At 38.6% G+C, this 25,251-nt stretch overlaps 2 pseudogenes across 2 annotated transcripts in view; both read right to left on the reverse strand.

Moving 5' to 3' along the window:
* Positions 1-210: 210 nt before the first annotated feature.
* The window catches only part of LOC129017839 (keratin, type I cytoskeletal 18-like), a 90,399-nt pseudogene continuing 65,358 nt past the window's right edge, over positions 211-25,251 (reverse strand). Inside the window, exons 5-12 of the transcript XR_010124625.1 lie at positions 23,430-23,501; positions 20,537-20,608; positions 20,207-20,346; positions 17,638-17,709; positions 16,908-16,988; positions 13,386-13,457; positions 12,731-12,801; positions 211-372 (exon numbers count right to left, since the gene is read on the reverse strand). The product of XR_010124625.1 is annotated as a keratin, type I cytoskeletal 18-like (transcript). The remainder of the gene's footprint in view (positions 373-12,730; positions 12,802-13,385; positions 13,458-16,907; positions 16,989-17,637; positions 17,710-20,206; positions 20,347-20,536; positions 20,609-23,429; positions 23,502-25,251) is intronic.
* On the reverse strand, positions 3,223-13,227 carry LOC129017552 (endophilin-A2-like; annotated as a pseudogene). Its single transcript, XR_008495081.2, has 2 exons — positions 13,175-13,227; positions 3,223-5,770 (listed from the first exon to the last, which is right to left on the reverse strand). The product of XR_008495081.2 is annotated as an endophilin-A2-like (transcript).

Below are 25,251 nucleotides of genomic sequence, written 5' to 3' on the forward strand. Positions count from 1 at the left end.
ATTCCCTAGCCTTCCCATTCCTTTATCTTGGTCCTTTATGCATATGGAACTATTCCATTATTAAATTTTGTAATAATAGCTGAGAACCTGACTCCCAGCAAGGGAGTAGTTCAGAAGTTGAGGGAGTTTAAATCTGACTGAGTAAATAAAACAATTATATCATTAGCTTAAAATTTCATCAATTAAGAATAAAAATTTAAAAACAAATACTTAAAATAATGCAACAATTTATCACCAGGGAATTTGGACTCACGACAATGTATGCTGTTAGTCAGACATGCAGTGTTGCAATGCAGCTTGACTGTCTTGCAGACAGCCTCAATGCTATTTTTAAATTGGCAGAGGCAGCAGGCCATATGGCTAGATAAGATCCTATAGATGAAAACACAAAACAATAAATTAGTGGTAAAGCAGTTACTTGAGTAGGTAAAGGAGGCAGCCAATGCTACCACAGGGCTGGGCAAAAAGGTGTTACTGAGGCCTGTGGACTGGACAGTTGGGTAGGAACCAGAAGGCCAAAGGGAAGGAGGACACAGGTGCCCAACTGAAGGGAAAGCATGGCAGTGAGTAAGGTATGCCTAGAATAAAGGTGGTTGGGATTAGAATTGGGTGACACTGATCAGTAGTTTAATTCAGAGGTGTCTCTTCCCAACTCAAAAGTCTCATTTTGGGCTGAAAGTACACAGGAAGAAGGTAGACTTCTAAGAAGAGTCTGAATAAGCCCCCAACTTCGGGAGTCCCTTTCTCAATTCCTGTTGGGAGTGGGAAATATTAGAAATTACTCTGGGCATTAAGAATAGCTCAGTTTAACCTGGATTGTGGGGTTAAAAAAAATGGAGATTGCATTGGCCAAATCTGGACATTTTGAGCATTCAAAAGAATAACAACAATAAGCAAATCATAATATATAAAAAATCCATGAAGAATGATATTAAAAAAGAGGGGGAGTTGTTCTTTAATGAAATAATGCTAGCTAATGTAGAAGGAATGACAGAATTTTAAAAAGTGTCACTTTGCAACCACCAATGTAATGAAAATTGATTCAGACAAAGATTATCATTGATGGACAGTTGGGTGAAAAGACATTTGAGAACAGGATCTTCACTGATCTCAAAGTGCCACCCCATAGATTTTTTATTAATTACCAAAGGGAAAAGTTATTTTTTTTTTTATGAGGCAAGGTCTCACTCTTTTCACCTAGGATGAAGTACAGTGGCAAAACCATAGCTAACTGCAGCCTCGACCCCCCCGGGCTCAAGTGACCCTCCAAATTCAGCCCCCCAGGTAGATGGGACTATAGACTTGCACCATCACCCCAGCTAATTTTAATTTTTTATTTTTGTTATTTTTAGTAGAGACAGGGTTTCACCTTGTTGTTCAGGCTGGTCTAAAACTGGACTCAAGTGATTTGCCCATCTCGGCCTTCCAAAGTGCTGGGGTTACAAGTGTGAGCCACCACACCCAGCAAAATAACTACAGTGGAGAGATCTGGAAGATCACCTTAAACAGGTGATCAAACTTAGCATTATGAGCCACCTGGGGTCACGAGGCAGGAAAGATACGTCACCTATGCAGTATTCTTCCCAAAGATGCTTAATTTGAATCTCATGTGGAAACAGAGAAATCCAGATTGTGGGACAACTTGCAAGACAACTATCTTTGACTCTTAAAAATTGCCAATGTCATGAAAGATCAAAAAAAGTAGAGGCATGTTTTAGATTAAAGGAAATGAAGACATGACATGCAGTGCCTGATCTTTGACTGGATTCTATAGTATTCTTTCATCTTTCTGGCATGTTTGAATTTTTTTCAAAATATAAATTTGGACAAAAGACATAACCAAGATAATTGATTAATTTATTGTTATGGCTTCTTGGGGGGCAGTTTCAGAGAAATAAAAACAATCTGTGGAACTGGAATAAATTTTCAAGGTTAATCTTAAGCAGTATAGCATGGTCATTAAGAATACAGATTCCACAGCCAGACTAGGCTTAAATCCAAGCTCTGTGAATAATGTAAATTTGGGCAAATGGCTTAATCTCTGTTCCTTGGCCTTGTCATTATAATAGTACCTACCTTGAATGAGTTTTGAGGATTAAATGAATCCCTACCTGAAACATGTCTGGCACACAGTGAGTGATCAATAAATGTTAACTACTATAATTATTACATTACAGGAGTTGTAGGAGGGCCTTTTCTGAGTCCTCTAAAAGGATGACTTTGTTAGGGCCACATTAAGACTGTGGAAACAGAAGAGTATTCAATGGATACATGAAGTCTGTGAGTTGGGGGTACAATGTATAGAGTTTTAGATTAAAACTGCATCCAATAAGTTGGCCTGATACATCTTTCAAACCTGTAGAGGAATAATCACAACTGACTAGTATTCCTTTGGGTCCAATAGAAGCCTCTGATCTTCATATAGATTGAATGTACCAAGAACCATAACCTAGCATTTTACTTATATAGCAACCTTAACTCTGACACAAAGATGTTTCTTTTGTTTTGAGGCTGAGTCTCGCTCTGTTACACAGGCTGAGTGCAGTGGTGCAATCTCGGCTCACTGCAGCCTCTGTCTCCTGGGCTCAAGTGATCCTCCCGCCTCAGCCTCTTGAGTAGCTAGAACTACAGGTGTGTGCCACCACACCTGGCTCATTTTTGTATTTTTTGTAGAGATGGGGTTTCACCATGTTGCCCAGGCTGGTCTCAAACTCCTGAGCTCAAGCAACCCCCTCTCCTTGGCCTCCCAAAGTGCTGGGATTACAGGCATGAGCCCAAAGGTTTTGTTATTCTTTTCCTGCCCCCAACTTTTGATTTTAAACATTTTCTTTTTTTCCTTTAAGGCTTAGGATGGCTAGGAAGAATTTTCATATGGTTTAATGAACACCTGTATAACTTTCATCTGGAATCAATAGTAGCTAATACTTTGCCACATTTCCTTTCCATGTGTGTATGTCTATACATTTTCTGGACAAACCATTTGAGAGTCAGTTGCAGACATAATGACCCTTCACCATTAAAGACTTCAGTGTGCAGCCCCTAAGAACCAAGGCATTCTCCTCCATAACCAGAAGATTCTCATCACCCAATGGAACTTTATATTATCATTGCCTACTATGCATTCCATATACACATTTTCACAATTGTCCCAATCATAACATGGTTTAAAAAATTCAGAATCCAGTCAAACATCAGACATTGCATTTAGTGTTCATGATTTTGTTTTTGTAGAAAGACCTTTAATACTTCTGTTTACAAAATTCAGGCATACATTTCAGTTTGCCCTGAACCATGCCCAAGGCTGTGTGCTCATCTCTGCCAGGGTGTCTGTGCCCTTCATGTACTGCTGACCACGAGGGTGCAGAGCAGAGCCTGGGGTCCGGAGGCTTCGCTGGGCCTCAGTGGGAGGGGAATGTAAATGTGGCCCAGCCCAGAGGACCCTCCATTTCATCGATTTTGGATTGGGCGACAGAGGAAGCAGATGTCGGGGCTGCAGACATGCTGGCCTGGGCAGGGGTATAGGGACCCCAGGGCTGCCTGCCATGGTCTAGAGGAGATGGCTGGGGCCACTTCCCACAGGGTGGGGTGGCAGTGGCTCGGCAAGGCGAGGCCTGGCTACCAGGGGCTTGAACATTTGCTCACTGGAGCCTTTGTGCTTGGCCCTTAGCAGCACGGCTGGGGCTGCGGTCCCGTGTGAAGTGTGCTGGGGGCGTGTGTAGGTGGCTGGTGGTGGCAGCTTGTGCCAGAGTGACACAGGCTTCCGTGGGCCTGGCTGGGGGCAGTTAAAAAGCTGAAAATGTACTTGGCTTTGTGAGGGTAAGGCTTGGGAGGCAGGGCCCTACAGGGGGCCATGTTCTCTGTCCTGGTTGGGGGGGGCAGTGTGGGGGGAAGGTGGGGCAGATCCCAGCTGGCCTCTGTCTCCTGGCTGCAAGCTGACAGCAGGCCAGGGAAACAGTGAGGCCCTCTGCCCTGGCCTTGGGGAGAAGGAGTGCATGTGTGAGGCTGGGGTACCGTGGCCCTGGAGTGGGGCTAGGGTTCATCGCCAGCAGCAGGCTTGTGGGGGGATTTAAAACCAGGGTCCTGTCTCTGAGCCACCCCACAGGGACACTCGATCCAAGCCTGTTAAGGCCGTGGAACTCGAGGGTAGGCTGTGGGCTGGGCCCCCGTGGGGTCAGGAAGGAGGTGGGGGCTGCCCTGGAGGAACATTAGTGTTTCTGAGAGCACCTTAGTGTTGCCCCGCCTGGGCCAGCTGGGTGAGGAGTTGGGGAGGGGGGAGGAGGCCAGCGCCATGGAGTGGGGAAGGGAGCCGTCACCATTGGGGGTCAGCGCTAGTGTAAACAAGCGTCCCCACCCACCCAGATAAGCTTCCCACCCAAGTGTGGCTCCCTGCTGAGGGAGTACCTCAAGGGCCCAGGCGGCACCGGCAGGCTTGGACACTGCCTTGGCAGCAGGAGCCCATGGAAGGCAGGAGACTTGGCAGGGGGTGCCACCCAGTGTAGATGGAGGGGAGGGGCGGGGGCACCAGTGAGTCACTGGGCAGAGGCACGAGCACGTCCACATAGCTGAGCAGGAAGAAGCCCAACTGGCCGTCCAGCATGCCCTGGTACCACTTCTCGTTGATCTGGTTGATCAGCATGAAGACATCGCCCTCATGGAAGCCCAGCTCCCCATCATTCTCAGGCTGGAAGTCGTACAGCACCTTGCAGCTTGGCTGTTCTAGGGGCGGCATGCTCCTGCTAGGAGTCTGGATGGGCTTGTTGGAAGATTGGAAAGAGGATGAAGCTGCGATCTTGGGGAGTGTGGTGCAGGGGAAGCCCCCGTTGGACTGCTCAGGCTCTCCGAGGTCAAAAGGCTCCCGGGACTTGGGCTTATACTCCTGCTCGGGGCATGAGGAAGCTTCCCGCATCCTGCACTTGAGCTTCTCTGCCAGTTCATCCAGGATCTGCATGGCCTGCCAGTCGTAGTCCAGCTGCGCCTCCACCAGGGCCCGGAGTTGACTCACCTGCTCAATGTCAGTCTCCAGGAGGTTGTGCATGCTGATTTCTGCTACCTCCTTGGAGTCCTCAAACTTCTCCAGTGCCTGGCGCAGCTCCTCATCGGGGATCTTGCCCTGCCGCTTCTTTTAGTCTAAGTCCAGGCGGCGGCCCTCCAGCTTCTGCAGGTGGTGTGGGATCCCCTTCAGGTCTTTCTCACACAGGTTCTGGAGGAGGTCAATGAAGTTCTGCTTGACCTCTATGTCCAGGGAGTTCTTCACCTCTGCCAGGTGCTTCCTGGACTCGCCGGCATCCAGCAGTGCACCACTGAAGTTGGACTTGTTGCCCAGCTCCTTCTGGTGGTGGATCAGGCACTCGCTCAGGAGCCCCTCCGACTGCGGGTAGCTGGGGTTCTTCACCTGGCCCCAGATCTTGCACACCGTGTTGAGCATGGTCAGCTTAGCCTGCGAGGCTGGGTTGGGCTGCAGGTACTTGATGGTCCTTGCCAGCATTTCCGTCACTGCCTTGCTGATGACATCTCCATCTCTTTGAAGTCATCGTCCAGCTTGGTCCCCTCAGCCCCTCCGACCTTCTCACTGACCAGCTGGCTCGCCTTGTAGAACTGCTTCTTCAGCCCTGCAACCGACGTGCTGCCTCCCGCCGCCGAACCTCCTGCCCGGACCTGCCAGCAACAGGCTCCCAGGTGCTGTGACCCTCTGCACGCCTCAGGGGCCCCACCACGTGCTTGCCAGCTCTGCGCCTGCCCCAGCGCCGCCTCGAGTTCATGATTCTTTAGTCTCCCTCAATCTAGATCTGTTCGCAGGATTGTTTTAAAGTATACTGACAAAACTTTGAGACTGTTAGTGACCTGAGATATACATTATCCTTACTTGAGAATAGTAATTTTTCAATACACATTAAAGATCATTACACATGAGCCAAGACAAATGAGATGGCCTACTTACTTTGTATATAAATGTGTAAACTCCTCAAGAGTTCCAATAATGAACTCCAATAACGAAATTAGTTCAATGGCTTTATGTCCTTGGTGACAAATGGTTACAGACAATCAGAGCATTTTTCCTATCCACTAATGGTCAAGAAAAAAGCAGACACTAGAGAACTGAGTGAGAAAGTTGGTCGATGAAGAGGACTTCATCCAGAGAGGAAGGGGTCTAGCTCACAGGGAAGATGCTGCAGCAGGCTGAGGAAAGTGAGGCTAGAGCAGTAAAACAGATCTGACAACCTGGTGAAGATAAGGAAGTGACCTGACAAAAATGAATGGAGCAGAGTGCTAAAAAATGAACGGCCCTTTCCATGCTAATCTTGCATGATGCCCTGAACCAGCCTTAGCATAACTGAGTTTCCATTTAGCTTGCCATATTGTGGGGGGTGGTGGTGACACAATTTAAGTTGCAGTAAGTTGTGTAACAAACTCACAACAGGGCCCTGCAGAAATATATATATTATATAATATATAATATATATGTTATATATATAAATATATAATACATAATATATATAATACATAATATATTATATATAACTATATGATACATAATATATATTATATATAACTATATGATACATAATATATATTATATATAACTATATAATACATAATATATATTATATATAACTATATAATACATAATATATATTATATATAATATATAATACATAATATATTATATATAAATATATAATACATAATATATATAAATATATAATACATAATATATATTATATATAAATTATAATACATAATATATAATATATATTATAATACATAATATATATTATATATATAAATATATAATACATAATATATATAAATATATAATACATAATATATATTATATATAAATATACAACACATAATATATATTATATAGAAATATACAACACATAATATATATTATATAGAAATATACAACACATAATATATATTATATAGAAATATACAACACATAATATATATTATATAGAAATATACAACACATAATATATATTATATATAGAAATATACAACACATAATATATATTATATATAGAAATATACAACACATAATATATATTATATATAGAAATATACAACACATAATGTATACTATATAGAAATATACAACACATAATGTATACTATATAGAAATATTCAACACATAATGTATACTATATAGAAATATACAACACATAATGTATACTATATAGAAATATATAACGCATAATGTATACTATATAGAAATATATAACGCATAATGTATACTATATAGAAATATATAACGCATAATATATAATATGGAAATATATAACACATAATATATATTATATAGAAATATATAACACATAATATATATTATATAGAAATATATAATACATAATATATATTATATAGAAATATATAATACATAATATATATTATATAGAAATATATAATACATAATATATATTATATAGAAATATATAATACATAATATATATTATATAGAAATATATAATACATAATATATATTATATAGAAATATATAATACATAATATATATTATATAGAAATATATAATACATAATATATATTATATAGAAATATATAATGCATAATATATATTATAGAAATATATAATGCATAATATATATTATATAAATATATAATGCATAATATATATTATATATAAATATATAATGCATAATATATATTATATATAAATATGTAATGCATAATATATATTATATATAAATATGTAATGCATAATATATATTATATATAAATATGTAATACAAAATATATATTATATATAAATATGTAATACAAAATATATATTATATATAAATATGTAATACATAATATATATTATATATAAATATGTAATACATAATATATATTATATAAATATATAATACATAATATATATTTATATAAACATATAATACATAATATATATTATATATATAAATATATCATACATAATATATATTATATATAAATATATCATATATAAATATATAATATATACTATTTATAATATATAATACATAATATATAATATATATAATATATACTATATATAATATATAAATATGTAATATAGACTATATATAATACATATAAATATATAATATATACTATATATAATATATAAATATATAATATATACTATATATAATATATAAATATATAATATATACTATATAATATATAAATATATAATATATACTATATAATATATAAATATATAATATATACTAATTATAATATATAAATATATAATATATAATATATAAGATATAATATATAATATATCATATATAATATATAATATATCATATATAATATATAATATATAAATATATCATATATAATATATAATATATAAATATATCATATATAATATATAATATATAATATTTAATATTTAATATATATAATATTTAATATATAAATATATAATATTTAATATATAATATATAAATATATCATATATCATATATCATATATAAATATATCATATATAATATATAAATATATCATATATAATATATAAATATATCATATATAATATATAAAAATATATAAAATATATAATATATAAATATATAATATATAATATATAAAAATATATAATATATAATATATAAATATATAAGATATAATATATAAATATATAATATATAATATATAAATATATAATATACAATATATAAATATATAATATAATATAAAAATTTATAATATATAAATATATAATATATAAATTTATAATATATAAATATATAATATATAAATTTATAATATATAATATATAATATATAAATATATATATTTTTATATATATGTGTATATACATATATATATACACGTGTATATACATATATATATACGCGTATATACATATATATATATACGTGTATATACATATATATTTTTTTTTTTTTAGGCAGGGTCTTGCTCTCTCACCCAGGCTGGAGTGCAGTGGTGTCATCTTGGCTCACTGCAGCCTCTACCTCCTGGGTTCAAGTGATACCCCTGCCTCAGCCTCCCTAGTAGCGGGAACTATAGGCATGTGCCATCACACCTGGTGAAGATATATATATAGATAGATATGGATAGACAGATATATATCTATACCTATATCTACAAAGAAGGCCAGGCATGATGCCTCATGCCAATAATCCCAGCACTCTGGGAGAACGAGGCAGGAGGATCACTTGAGGCCAGGAGTTCGAAACCAGCCTGGGCAACACAGTGAGACCTCATTTCTCCAAAAAATAAAAATAAAATTGCAAAAAAACAAAAAAAAAAAAAACCTCATACCATATATGCAAATTAACTCAAAATGGATCATAGATCTAAATGTAACTATACAATTTCTGGGAGAAGACATAGAGAGTAAATCTTTTCCACTTTGGATTAAACAACAGGTTCTTAAAGATATCTTAGGTAAGAAACAAGAAAGCACAAGCCATATAAGAAAAAAATTGCTAACTTAAAGCTGACCAAAATTAAAAACTTCTGCTCTTCACAAAACTTTACTTATTTATTTTATTTATTTATTTTTTTTTTTGAGACAGAGTCTCACTCTGTTGTCCAGGCTGGAGTGCAGTGGTGCAATCTTGGCTCATTGCAACCTCCACCTCCCAGGTTCAAGCAGTTCTTGTGCCTCAGCCTCCTGAGTAGCTGGGATTAGAGGCATGGGCCACCACACTTGGCTAATTTGTGTATTTTTAGTAGAGATTGGGGTTTTGCCACGTTGGCCAGGATTGTCTCGAACTCCTGACTTCAAGTGATCCCCCTGTCTCGGCCTCCCAAAGTGCTGTGATTACAGGTGTGAGTCACTATGTCCAGCCAGAGAACACTTTTAACACAATGAAAAGACAAACCACAACCTGAGAGAAGATATTTACCAAACACATATCTATAAGGCCTTGTTTTTTGTTTTTGTTTATTTACTTATTTAATTTTTGAGATAGTATCTCACTCTGTGACCCAGGCTGGAGTGCAGTGGCAATCACAGCTCACTGCAGCCTCGACCTCCCAGGCTCAAGCAATCCTCCCACCTCAGCTTCCCGAGTAGCTGGGACCACAGGTGAGCACCACCACACCTGCCTAATTTTTATGTTTTTGGTAGAGACAAGGTTTCACCATATTGCCCAGGTGGTCTAAAACTCCTGGCCTCAAGCAATCCTCCTGCCTCAGCCTCCCAATGTGCTGGGATTATAGGCATGAGCCACTGTACCTGGTCCCTGAAAAGACTTGTATCTAGAATCTATAAAGCACTTTTTTTTTTGTTAGAGACGGAGTCTCACTGTATCACCCAGGCTGGAGTGCAGTGGCATAATCTCTGCTCACTGCAAGCTCCACTGCCTGGGTTAACGCCATTCTCCTGCCTCAGCCTCCCAGGTAGCTGGGACTAAAGGTGCCCGCCACTGCGCCTGGCTAATTTTGTGTGTGCGTGTGTGTGTGTGTGTGTGTGTATTTAGTAGAGACTGGGTTTCACCATGTTAGCCAGGATGGTCTCGATCTCCTGACCTTGTGATCCACCTGCCTTGGCCTCCCAAAGTGCTGGGATTACAGGCGTGAGCCACCGCGCCTGGCCTAAAGTACTCTTAAAACTCAATAATAACGAATCTCCAATGGGATTACAGGGGAAAAAAACCTCAATAAAAATATTAATATCCAATTAAAATACGGGAATAGATTTGAACAGTATAGTAAAGAAGATATTTGCATATGAACATTCAACATCACTAGCTATTAAAGAAATGCAAATTAAAACTACAATGAGATTCCACTACACATCTAGAGTAGAAAGGTGAACATTTCTTTAAAAACTCAAATATAAGAATCTGCTGGGGTGGACCATGCATGGTGGCTCATGCCTGTAATTCCAGCACTTTGGGAGGCCAAGGCAGGGGGATCAAGTGAGGCCAGGAGTTTGAGACCAGCCTGGCCGACGATACGAAACCCCGTCTCTACTAAAAATATAAAAATTAGCTGGGCATGGTGGTGTGTGGCTATAATCCCAGTTACTCAGGAGGCTGAGGGAGGAGAATCGCTTGAACCTGGGAGGCCGAGGTTGCAGTGAGCTGAGATCTTGCTGCTGCACTCCAGCAATGACTCTGTCTCAAAAAAAATCTGCTGGGCTGGACATGGTGGCTAACGCCTGTAACCACAGAACTTTGGGAGGCCAGGGGGTGCGGATCAATTGAGGTCAGGAGTTCAAGACCAGCCTGGCCAACATGGTGAAACCCTATCTCTACTAAAAATATAAAAATTAGCTGGGTGTGGTGGTGGGTGCCTATAGCTACTTGGGAGGCTGAGGCAGGAGAACTGTTTGAACTCAGGAGGTAGAGGTTGCAGTGAGCCGAGATGGCACCACTGCACTCTAGCCTGGGGATAGAGCAAGACTGTGTCACAAAAAAAAAAAAATGCTGAAGATGTGGAACAACTGTGACTCTCATACAATGCTCTTGGAAATGTAAAATGGCACAGCCACTTTAGGAAACAGTTTAGCAGTTTCTTAAAAAGTTAAATATACACTAAGCATGTGAACAATCCAAATCCTAGATATTTACCCAAAGAAATGAAAACATAGGTTGACACAAAGACCTGTATATGAGTGTTTTTAGGAGTTTTATTCATAATTGCAAAAAATTGGAAGCTACCCAAATGTCCATACATTGATGAATGGATAAACAAATTGATACATCCACACAACTGGAATACTACTGAGCAATAAAAAGGAGTGAAGAGTTGTCCCTCGGTGTCTGCAGGGGATTGGCTCCAGGACCCCCTGCAGATACCAAAGTCCACAGATGCTGAAGTATTTTATATGGAATGACATAATACTTGGTATAATAAATGACATAAGCCTCAGGTATACTTTAAATACCTAGTACAGTGTAAATGATATGTAAATAATTATACCATGTTTTAAATTTTCTACTGTTTTTATTGTTGTATTATTTTATATATTTTATTTTTTCCAAATATTCTCCATTCATGGTTAGTTGAATCCATGGATGAGGAACCTGTAGATATGGAGGGCCAGCTGTACTGACAGGTGCAACAACTTGGATGGTAGCATAATCTCAAAAAAATTATGCTGAGTGAGGCCGGGTGAGGTGGCTCACACCTAGCACTTTAGGAGGCCGAAGCAGGCAAATCACTTGAGGTCAGGAGTTCAAAACCAGTCTGGCCAGCATGGTGAAACTTTATCTCTACTAAAAATACAAAAATTTGCTGGCCATGGTGGTACACACCTGTAATCCCAGATACTTGGGAGGCTAAGGCAGGAGAATCACTTGAACCTGGGAGGCAGAGGTTGTAGTGAGCTGAGGTCACGCCTCTACACTGCAGCCTGAGCGACAGTGAGACTCTGTCTCAAAAAAAGTAAAAAACAATACTAAGTGAAAGGAGTCAAACACAAGAGGCTACATGCTACATGATTTCATTTACAAGACATTCTGAAAAAGACAAAACTATAGGAACAGATTAGTAGCTAACAGGGGCTGATGGTGGGAGGAAGGGATTGCCTACAAAGGGAAATGAGGGGCCTTTCTGAGGTGACAGAAATGCTTTATATTGGGAATGTGGTGGTGGTTATGTAACTATACATTTGTCAAAACTCATCAAACTACACACTTATAAAGGGTGAATGTTATATGAAAATTATATCTCAATAAACCTGACTTAAGAAAATAATAAAACAAACCTAAAAAACCTACTAAGTAAAAATAAATCTAAGAAAAAAATAACTTACAGTTTTTCCAGTTCAACAGTCATCATGAGAATGTTCTTAAGTGTTGTGTGATGTGTGTTGTTCCCATGTCTCTAAAGAAGAAAGCCAAAACATTCATGATATGAACCCATTACAAAATTCTGTACTTCAAAAGATAATTCAAGGACATGTGATTACTTCTATTTTGGCTTCTCTATAAAACAAGCCACTTCAACAGTTTATTTGCCGTAAAATTCCAGAGAGATCTTATTAAAGAAATTTAAGTTGATCTACATTATCAAATTAATGATATTTAAGAGAACTTACACTTTTTTTTTTTACCGTTATCTTACTTCTCATTTCATATTGCATTCACCCATCTTGATTTACTCTTTTTTTCATTTTTAGAATAATGAACACCTATTCCTCTTTGCTTTCTTGGTTAAGTAATATTCCTCCATGTGTCAACATGTTCCAAATCTATACGGGTTCTTCAACACTGTTCTCTTCCCCCGCTGGCTGCCTTGGCTGTTATACATCCTTTCTTAATCCTTTTCTTTGCCAATAACTTTTTTCAATAACTCAGTTAAAATTTAAATCATGACTTTTTAGCCTAAATGCAAAATACTTTATCTTTGATGACAAATTTAAAAAGCATAAATCATCTCATGACTCATGAGAGTACTATAGTACTTACAGATATTTTAATGCCGGCAGTTCAAAGAGATATGGATCTTTGACAGCAGTCAGAGGATTGCGACTGAGAATTCTGAAAAATGCAATGAAATTAAAATTACCTGCATTTCCAATGTGTGAAACTGCATAAAAAGTTTATATTCATTTTTTGGTATGGAACTTTTAGGTAAAAAAATAATTTTCTGCTTTTACATAATAACACACCATTAGACTCTGTAAAGCACTATTCCTTTGGGAACTATCTAGGTCTCTAGAAGATAAAAGTAGAGGAGAGAAAGCAGGGAAGAAATAGGAAAAAAAAACAAGAAGTGGATAGCAAAGAAAAAATATGCCACAGAAGTTTTCAGGTCAAAAACCCTAGAAATGACAATGTTGGTAGAAAGCCCTGACTCTGTAGGAAACACTATTTCTAGTGTCCTCCATAATTCAAGTTGTTCATCCATAATTCAAGTTCCTTTTTTTTTTTTTTTTGGAGATACAGTCTTGCTCTGTCACCCAGGCTGGACAGCAATGGCTCCATCTTGGCTCACTGCAACCTCCACCTCCTGGGTTCAAGCAATTCTCCTGCCTCAGCCTCCTGAGTAGCTGAGATTACAGGTGCCCATCACCACACCCAGCTAATTTTTGTATTTTTAGTAGAGATGGGGTTTCATCATGTTGGACAGGCTGGTCTCCAACTCCTAACCAGAGGTGATCCACCCCCCTCAGCCTACCAAAGGGTTAGGATTACAGGTGTGAGACACTGTGCCTGATTGCTTGCCTTTTATCTTTATAAAGTTTTTTAAATTTATGGTTTAATTTGCACAGTTAAGGAAAAAAAAAGGACCAATTCTTTTGCTTTATACCCAAAGAAAAAGGGATAAATCTAAGAGGAGGTACTGGTCAAAACCATACTCCCATCACATACTCCCACTTGTCTTCTTGTATGACATCACAGCCTTCGTTACACTGCATGTAACCACCTGTCTACTTGTCAGTCTCCTGGGCTATCAGCTCCTTGAGGGCAGAGACCACATCTTATTGTCATTGTCATCCCTGTGACTGGCATGATGTCTGAAATTTACTAGGGATTTAATAAATGTTTATTGAATAAACAAATGACATTTTGTTTATATGTCAATAAAAGGAATAAATTCATTTTGATGTGAATTTTTATTCCAAAATTCTGGAATCTATTTTCTTTTTAATTCTTTAACGTGAACAAGAAAAAGCAAAGAAACAGGAAGAAACAAAGGAAAATCACCCTTTAAATTAACCCAAGAATCATCACTGTACTTTTGCAGAAATTATAAAAATAATAATTATTACACTGAGTATCTATCAGGCTGCTATGTATTTGTGATCAGCATTTCACATTTCATCCTCACAATAACTTTATGTGGTAGATATTATTATTGCCCTATTTTATAAATGAGGAAACTGAGGCACAGAGAGGTTACATAACTTGTCTTAGGTCACCAAGCTATAAAGAAGCAAAGCTATAATCTGAACTCATGTGCTTAATCTGTATGAAGAAAAAAGGTTTACTTCAACCTTATGGTTTTACAATTTTTTCTTTTCTTTCTTTCTTTCTCTTTCTTTCCTCATTTCCCTCCCTCCCTCCTTCTTTCCCTTCCCTCCCTTCCCTCCCTCCCCTCCCTCCCTTCCTCCCTTCCTTCCTTCCTTCTTTTGAGTTAAAGTTTCCATTTATTGGCTGGGCCTGGTGGCTTAGGCCTATAATCCCAGCACTTTGGGAAGCCAGGCAGGTGGATCATCTGAGGTCAGGAGTTCCAGACCAGCCTGACCAATGTGGCAAAACCCCATCTCTGTCAGAGCCTTGCTCTGTCGCCCAGGCTTGAGTGCAATGGCATGACCTTGGCACACTGCAACCTCCGCCTCCTGGGTTCAAGTGATTCTCCTGCCTCAGCCTCCTGAGTAGCTAGGATTACATGTGCCCGCCACCACACCCAGCTAATTTTTGTATTTTTAGTAGAGACGGGATTTCACCATGTTGGTCAGGCTGGTCTTGAAGTCCTGACTTCAGGTGATCCACCCACCTCAGCCTTCAGAAGTGCTGGAATTACAGGCATGAGCCACCGCTCCCGGCTGCCAGATTCTTATGTGGGACTCCCACTGTTATAAAGTGCTTAGTAAAGGTGGTGAGTTTAAGACATTTGTATTGATGCTACCCAAACCTCTTGGTGGAGGGACCTAATGAGCCTGTTCTCTGGTGTGAGAGCAAAAGAAAAACAGACCCTCAGTGTCTCTTCCCTAAGTTAAGCATCAGCAAATTAATGAAGACAGAGAGGAGCATCTGCAGAAACTGCTGCTCTAATCCAGACACATCCTGAACGCCTCCCTCTACCTCAAAATGAACTGTGTGAAACTAGATTTCTCAACCACAAGAAAGGTGGAAAGTATTTTCTAAAGTCAGATGTAGAGGAGAATCTTCACCTTGAGTCTAGAGTCCCCTTCAGGCCATTGAATATACCCACTCTGATTTGCTGGGTATGTTATACAGAGAAATCATAGAATTTTTGCACTCACCGTAGAAGAGTAGTCAGGAAAGTATATGGAATTAAAATAGAGCGACGTATTTTCTTTACAAAATTTTTTTTTGCACAACAGCTTAACATAAACACCATTTTGGCCAGGCATGGTGGCTCACATCTGTAACCCCAGCACTTTGGGAGGCTAAGGTGGGCAGATCACCTGAGGTCACAGGAGTTCCAGACCAACCTGGAGGGGAGGTTGGAGTGCAGTGGCACAATCTCGGCTCACTGCAACTTCCACCTCCCAAGTTCAAGCCATTCTCGACCCTCAGCCTCCCGATAGCTGGGATCACAGGCACCTGCCACCACGACCTGCTAATTTTTATATCCTTAGTAGAGGAGGGGTTTCGCCATGTTGGCCAGGCTGGTCTCAAACTCCTGACCCCAAGTGATCCTCCCACCCTGGCCTCCCAAGGTGCTGGGATCATAGGCATGAGCCACTATGCCCAGCCCTACACTTTGGATTTAACTTTGATTCCTGCTCACATGCAGTTTCAAACTGCTTAAGTGTCTGCAACATTTAGCTGCAAGGAAGAAAGCTTAACACAAAATCCTCCAGGGAGCAAAAAACTGCACCACTATGCCCAGCTAACTTTTTTTGCATTTTTAGTAGGGATGGGGATTCACTATGTTGGCTAAGCTGGTGTTGAACTCCTGACCTCAGGTGATCCACCCTTCTCAGCTCCTAAAGTTCTGGGATTACAGGGCTGAGCCACCCCATCCAGCAACAAGGCTACTTTGAGAGTCACTTGTTTGATGCCTTTTCTTGCTCATGCCATAGGTCAGAACTAGGACAAGCAGAGCAGGTCATATATAAGCTGCATAAGTCTCTTAGCCTCTTTGTACCTTAGTTTCCCCACTTGAGAAAAATGAATGGATCTTAAGACATGCTTTTCAGAGTTCATAATGGGCTTATACCCAGCTAACCAATAATTGTATGAGTTTTTGTACAAAATAGTTGTTTACACGTATTCATCTTCTATTTCACTTACAAGTTGTGTAAAAACTGCATTCCATGCCAGGCCTGAAATGTTCCAAGGCTCAGTTCTGTAATTAAATTTCAGCCCAGATTTCTACAAAAAAAGACATAAGCCAAAGGAAAAAAAATTATTTCACAACATTTATCATTTGCTGTGAGTCTAATTTATATAGGATGGAACATAACCTCAATCCTTTCTCTGTGCACTAAGGAAATCTCACTGTGGAAGAAACTGGCTTATGATTTATACTTTAACATTGCACATGTGGTGCATTAGCTACAAAACAGTGAACGCTCAGTAAATACCTGTGTTAAGTGATCTTTATTTCTCTAGAACAGGATTTCACAACTTCAGTACCATCGACATTTTGGACTATATAACTCTTTGCCTTGGGGGTTTGTCTTATACTTTGCAGGATGTTTAGCAGCATCTCTGGTCTCTGCCCACCAGATGCCAGGAGCACAACCACAGTTTTGTCAACCAAAACTGTCTCTGGACATTACCAAATGTCACCTGAGTACAAAATCACACCAGTTGAGAACCACTGCTCTCTGATGATTCACTATGATCTGTGTAATAATTCTCACACTAATCTTTGCTAGAGACAAAAAGGACTTGCTATATAATTTTGGTACCTTTCTACTGGTCAAATTTTAATCATATTTCAAAATGAATAGCAAAGAGGTTTATAATTAAGTTTTATAAAATTTCCAAATGTAATAAAGTTATATTTGTAACTTACATATACTGCAAAAATGGTAGTGATTCAAATGTATGTCTTTCAATATACCATATTTTATTGCAGGATAAATCTCTAGGAAAAATAAAAGGAAAATATTGCCTTGATAAGTTATCAGTGTTGACTAGTATGAATAGTAACAAGAGTTTAGAATAATATTGAATACACAGTTTTCATCTCAACTCTAAACGTTTGGACCTCTATTTGAAATTTCCAGAACTCCTAACCCTGCCTGTAACTCTCCTAGAGTCTCACCTTCATACTTTTAATAAATAAAATATACAACTTAATAGACTTTGGAATTAATTTTTCCTGAGAGCAGTAGACTTGATTAGATGCCCTTTTGTAGTCTCATCAAATCCTTGATGATGAGCTCAAGGCTTTTATCTCTATATACAGTTTCTAATATTAAAACGATAGCCTCACATTTATACACCTTCCTAGTTTAGGTTTGTTTTCCTAAGCCAGTTCAGTATCAGAAGAAATAGAAGACATCCTTTCAACAGCATTTGAAAGGAAGTTAACCCTTTACTTAATACATAACGTTGAACTAATATTCAAATCATATTAATACAATTAATTTCTATCATATTAATAGAAATTCATTTTTGGTTTTATATTGCTTTAATATTTCATGAAAGCAATTTCTTCAGTTATACAGTGATGGGGCTTTTCCCTCCCCCTTTACCTGGATGGTGTAACGTTGTCTGGCTGATGTCTCCAGCTCTAGTCTCTCCCTTCTTAAACTATCCTGCACACAGTCATCATATAAACTCTCCAGAAGTGGCTTGCAAAGACCAGCACCTCCTGGGAAATTATTGAGGATGCAAATTCTTGGTCCCACTCTAGACCAACTGAATCAATAACTATGAGGGTGGAGTCCAGAACTGAGTTCTAATGTGCCCTCTCAATGATTGTGATGCAGATACATCTTATGGCACTGCTGTGATAACACGGTTCCCCATGATGGCTCCTCAGCTTGGCATTCAAAGCCCTAGAAGATCTGGCTCCAATTTCCTACTCTTCCTCCTTGTAATCTACAGGTACTCATGGCATTCCTTGAATACTTTCCTGTGTTTTGCTCTTCTCCCATTTCCCTTTTGCAAGTTTAGAATATTGTCCGCAAGATGTCTGTCCGATGCTACACAATGGCCCTTCAAAGTCCTATTCAAATGGGATTGTTCTAGTAACATCTTCCTGAGTCCAAACTGAAGTCATTTTCCCCTCTTCTATGCTTCAGAAACAATTTATCCCTCCTAGTGCCCACACCCATTTCTTCTTCTTAATGGAGTTATTTCTCATCCCATTTTTTCTGAGCATAAACTCCTTGAAATCATGGACTGGGTCTTGCTCATCTGCATTGCCCACCATGTTTAAAACTGACATACGGATATAAAGTAAATTCAAATATTTGTAAAACAAATGAATAGCTGGCCGGGCGCGGTGGCTCATGCCTGTAATCCCAACACTTTGGGAGGCTGAGGTGGGTGGATTACAAGGTCAGGATATCGAGACCATCCTGGCTAACAAGGTGAAACCCCATCTCTACTAAAAATACAATAAATGAGCTGGGCGTGGTGGCGTGTGCCTGTAGTCCCAGCTACTTGGGAGGCTGAGGCAGGAGAATGGAGTGAACCCAGGAGGCAGAGCTTGGGGTAAGCCGAGATCGTGCCACAGCACTCCAGCCTGGGTGACAGAGCGAGACTCCATCTCAAAAAAAAAAAAAATAAATAAAATAAATAAATAAATAAATAAATAAACAAATAGCTGGGGGAGTGAGTAGAAGGAAAATGATTATTTTAAAGCAAATGTAGTTTTATTACTTCATGGCCTCTGTAGCACTTTGGCATCCACTTGAGGGTCTTTACACCCACTTTCCTTAAGCCTTTCACATTTTAAAGAATCTGTTTGCAAAAGAGCATCACTAATAAAGATTAATAACATACACACCTCTATGGACAGAGGATAAGAATCAAGCTTTCATAGCAACTGAACATAGTTTTCTTCTTGTATCTAAACAGACAGAAATACTATGGGTACCCCTTTCTTGGTAACAGAGCTGGGGAGATAGTTACTGTGTAATTAGTGAAGAGTTAGGGGCATTTCTGTTATGCCTGTTAGTGTAAACATTTCTAGCTCTACCACTTAACCATCATTTTAAACATCTGTTTTAATATAACAATTCCCGAAATGAAATCCTTAATACTAGTCTATTCTCTTGGTAGCTTAATATTCTAGATAATATTATTTCTATAATTCAGCTGATTTCAAATATTTAAGTGTTAATTTAATTCCGATTAAATTACCAAAAAATTCTGGATTAATGATGTTCAAATCAATGTAGGTGGTCTATATTTTCTTCTCCTTTAGGCAACAATCTGAAGGTAACTTTAATTCCTTTCATCCTACTAAACCAACTTTTTCAAATCTTTTTTTGTGAAGGTCAGACAGTAAACATTTTAAGGCTTTGTGGGCCACATATGATCTCTCTCACAGATTTCTCTTTTTTCTTTCACAGTCCTTTAAAAATGCAAAAACCATTCTTAACTTAATAGGCTATTAAAAAACAGACCTTAGGTTAGCTTTGATCTATTGGCTGTAGATTGAATAGAAGAAGATGGTATGTAAATCCTTATAAAACAAGGTTCATACGGGTGTCAGTCACTCCTCAGATCTTCTTACCATGTGAAATTTTTTCTGTCTGTATTTTGTCTATACAATTTAAAAAATGAAAATGCATAGGATGTAGCTAATGCTAGAGATGGGCTGAGACCCTATACAAACTTACAGAATTCCAGAACTTTATTGCTGGAAGAAATCTTAGAGATTATCTAATTTGAACGCCTTATTCATTTTAAAGATAATATGACTAAAAACTCAAAAATATGATTAACTAACTTACAAATACTGGAGGGATAGCAGGCCTTCAAATGAATCCTTATGTAATTCAGTCAAATAATTTTCACTGAGAATTCTGGAAAATGAAAAATTTATTTCTAGATTAAAATGCAAACTACAACTATTTGCTACACAGGACTATCTCTTGCATGTGGAGGAAAGCTGGGTCATGGTCATTTCAAGATGGTGGGATCTGCTCTGCTTTCATTCAAATCTTACCCTACATTTTCCTTTTAGTGTCTATCTCTCTCCACCACCACCACCACACACACAGGCAAGCACACACACACATATGCAAGCACACACACACAGACACACACAAGCACACACACACGTGCAAGCACACACACACAAGCAAGCACACACACACAAGCACACCGCACCACTCTTCCCACCAAATTGTATCTTTAATGATTCCTCTCTAGATCATAATATACCTTTCAGAATCCAACTCTGGGTGTCACCAAGATCAGCAGAACCTCCATTTCCTCCTCTCTTTTCCCAAACCTTATTATGAAAGCCCCACATGGGACCATGTCAGGGCTGCAAGTGAAGCCATTCAACTGTTTTCCCCCACCAAAAAAATTTGAGAACTACAATGTGCATAAAGTGCACATAACGTAAATGTTGTTTATATTTAATTTAATTTAATTTCTGAGACAGGGTCTCATTCTGTTACCCACACTGGTCTCAGACTCCTGGCTCAAGTGATCCTCCTGTCTCTGCCTCCCAAAGTGTTGGGATTGCAGACATGAGCCACCTCACCTGGCCAAATATTCAGTTTAATAATTATAAAGCATATACCCATGGAAACATTGTTACAAAAGATTATTCCTAGCATCCCAGAAGCCCCAGTGTGCCCCTTTCCAGTCATATTCCTCTCTCTAACCCTAATAGGTAACCACTAACCTGACTTTTGTAATGATTTTCTTGCTTTCAAAATGTAGTCCTGGCCTGGCATGGTGGCTCATGCCTGTAATCCCCGCATTCTGGAAAGCCAAGGTACATGAGTCACCTGAGGTCATGAGTTCAAGACCAGCCTGTCCAACATGGTGAAACTCTGTCTCCACCAAAAATATAAAAATTAGCTGGGCATGGTGGTGGGCACCTGTAATTCCAGCTACCCAGGAGGCTGAGGCAGGAGAATCCCTTGAACCCGGGAGGTGGAACTTGCAGTGAGCCAAGGTCGCACCATTGAACTACAGCCTGGGCAACAAGAACAAAATTCCATCTCAAATAATAAATAAAGCAATTCTCCCGCCTCAGCTTCCCAAGTAGATGGGATTATAGGCACCCACCACCATGTCTGGCTAATTTTTGTATTTTCAGTAGACATGGGGTTTCGCCATATTGGCCAGGCTGGTCTCAAACTCCTGACCTCAGGTGATCTGTCTGCCTTGACCTCCTGAGGTGCTGGGGTTACAGGCATGAGCCACTGCACCTAGCATGTGTTTTATTTTTAATTTAGAACTCATGTATGTCTTGTCTATATAAGTCAAACTAATGATGTGACACAAACTGTTGTGAAAAATGTTACTTTGAATGTAAGCATTTTTTCCAAAATCATTTATGTGTCTAAACTAATTCCTTCTATAAATCAGGAAGAAAGCGATAAAACAATTCAACAGGAAAAAGAACAAAGGACAGAAAACTCAGAGAAGAAACACAAATGTTCAGTAAACATATAAAGATATTTAATTAAATTCATGAGTGATCAGAAAAATTCAAATTTGGATGGAATCCCTTTTATTCATCCATAACTTCAACAAAAAGTTGGTGAATACCCAGCAGTGAAAAGGTGTGGGGAAATGAATGCTGTCCTATTCTGCTGACAATAGAGTCAGTTGGCACAACATTTTTGAGGACAATTAAAATTTTATATCTACATAGTCTTCACCCCAACTCTTCCATTTCTAGATATCTATGCTACAGGAATACTTGCCCACTAAGCATAAGCTAAACATTCATCAATGGGGAAATTATTAAATAAACTATGATGCATCCATACTATGGATTATGCAGGAGTTTAAATGAATGGGGTGACCCTCTAAGTCCTAGGAAGGAAAGAAATTATGAAGTGAAAGAATATCATATGATATAAGTGATACCATGAAGTGAAAGAATCAAGTTGCAAGATCTTACACTTTATGGAAGGAGAAAAGATTTTAAAAACCACACAACAAATCTATTTTGCTTTATGTAAATATGTATGTAGGTAAATGGGGAAAAGTCTGGAAGCATGTATACTGAACACAGAGTAGCATTACCTCACGGATGAGGGAGTAGGGCACAAGGAGGGTTTTTGTTATACCTGTTATTGCATTTTTATACATTAAAAATAGAATCATGGGCTGGGGGTGGTGGCTCATGCCTATACTTTGAGCACTTTAGGAGGCCAAGGTGGGAGGGTCACTTGAGCCCAGGAGCTCAAGACCAGCCTAAGCAGCATAGGAAGACCCCGTCTCTACAAAAAATATGAAGTTAGGTGGGCGTGGTGGCATGCACCAGTGGTCCCAGCTACTTGGGAGGCTGAGGTGGGAGGATCACTTGTGCCTGGGAGGTGAAGGCTGAAATGAGATGTGATTGTGCCACTGCACTCCAGCCCAGGGGACAAAGTAAGACCCTATCTCTGAAAAAAAAAAAAAAAAAAGAGGAAAAAAAAGAATATAACCATGTATTATTTGTATAATAAAAAATAAATTTAAATTGCCTCTTATTTTAGAGAGAGCCTACCAAATTTAATTTTAAAATAACCATAGGATTGCAATCCACAGAGGTTGATTTGGGGTATGGAGGGGAAATATCTTTTCTCAGAAGTATGGATCTCAAAATTCTGGACCAAGAAGGATCTTACAATGCAGTTAGTTTTTTGTCATATTTGGAGAGAATATACTCACAGTGTTTCGGTCCAACTGTATGCTTTCCATACATTTCCATCAATGTATGAAATATAGTTTCCTTGGAAATTTCTGTGAAGAAAGACATTTTATATCCTTGAATAGGCAGGAAAAGAATGAACAGGATAAATAAAAGAATCATGGCAACCTTTTCGGGGATATTCAGAAACAGAAAATAACACCTGCTTTCTCATTTCCAGAGCTATCAGCTTCCCAGTTTGCACAATTCATCAAGAAATAATGCGGGGCCACTGGCACAAATGATGAGGCATCTCCCGGAAGCTTAACTTCCTATCCATCCCATCTTTTGGACAGACGATGCCAGTTAATTACTTTGAATGTAAGTATTTCATCCAAAAGCACTTATGTGTCTAAACAAACTCTTAGAAATCAACAAAAAAAATGGTAAATAATTCAACACAAAAATGGGCATAAGCTTATCTTTATTGATAAATAAGTAGAAAGAAACCCTATGCCAGGTAACATCAAAGCTTTGCCCTCTGTTGAAACATCCTAGGCTTTTTCTTTCTTATTACAACTGATCTGATTTAGCCCTTTCACACTTTACTCCTACATTTTGCTAGACCTTTCTATTTTGTCTCCCTGAAATAAGATTTTCCTTTTGGGCACTCTACATATGGATTCTAAAATAATCCTTTGCATGTCTATACTTGAACATAAAGCAAATAATAATAATAATAATAAAATAATCTTCCTGTTTTAATCATTTAATCTCTCTTGCTTGGAAACTTTCAATGGCTTTCCATACCTCATTGTGTACTCTTTAAGACCCAAGTAAACTTTTAGCTTATCCATGTAGCTTTCCCTGATCTCCACACCTCAAAGACCACAGATTCTGGTAAATTCTAGCACCGATGGTAGGCATTATCTTTTAGTAATTAATTATATACACCTCCCTTTTTATGCCTATTCTCTTTCTTCCCTCCTATCATTTTCATGTTCTGCAGACAATAGCATACATGGTGCTGGGTTTGACACAAAATGAGTGCTACATATAAAAAGCCAGGGACAAAGATGAGTTCTGGACATAACTAAAGGATGGAGTAATCATGTTAACAGCCAACACTCCTACATACGCTAGGCACTGATGAAGTGTTTCATATATTCACTCACCTAAATTTCACAACAATCCTATGAAATGGTAACTAGCATAATCCCCAGTTTAAAGGTGAGGAAATTGAGTCACAGAGCAGAATAACTTGCTCTGCATCACCAAGCTAATAAACAGACCTGGGTTCAAACCCAGGCAGCCTGGCTCCAGAATCAACTCTTAACCACTTAGAGCATCATCACTGAGATTGGGAGAGTGACAGGCTGCTGTAAAGAGAGTGAAGCGGGCCAGGCGCCGTGGCTCACACCTGTAATCCCAGCACTTTGGCAGGCTAAGGTGGGTGGATCGCCTGAGGTCAGGAGTTCAAGACCAGCCTGACCAACATGGAGAAACCCCATCTCTACTAAAAACACAAAAAATTATCCAGGTGTGGTGGCGCATGCCTGTAATCCCAGCAACTCAGGAGGCTGAGGCAGGAGAATCACTTGAACCCGGGAGATGGAGGTTGTGGTGAGCCAAGATCATGCCATTGCACTCCAGCCTGTGCAACAAGAGCAAAACTCTGTCTCAACAAAAAAAAAAAAAAAAAAAAAAGAGGGTGAAGCGAAGCGAAAATAGGAGCAGAGCAGCGGTTAAGCAATGATGTGATGGGGATAAATAAGAATGGATAAGAAAACGAGTAAGAGTAAAAGACTGGAGTAAAAGTAAAAGACTGGAGAATGGGTCTAACCTTAAAGGAGAATGAGGAGA

The sequence above is a fragment of the Pongo pygmaeus genome, chromosome 19 (genome assembly GCF_028885625.2).
Source record: "Pongo pygmaeus isolate AG05252 chromosome 19, NHGRI_mPonPyg2-v2.0_pri, whole genome shotgun sequence".
NCBI lineage: Eukaryota > Metazoa > Chordata > Mammalia > Primates > Hominidae > Pongo > Pongo pygmaeus.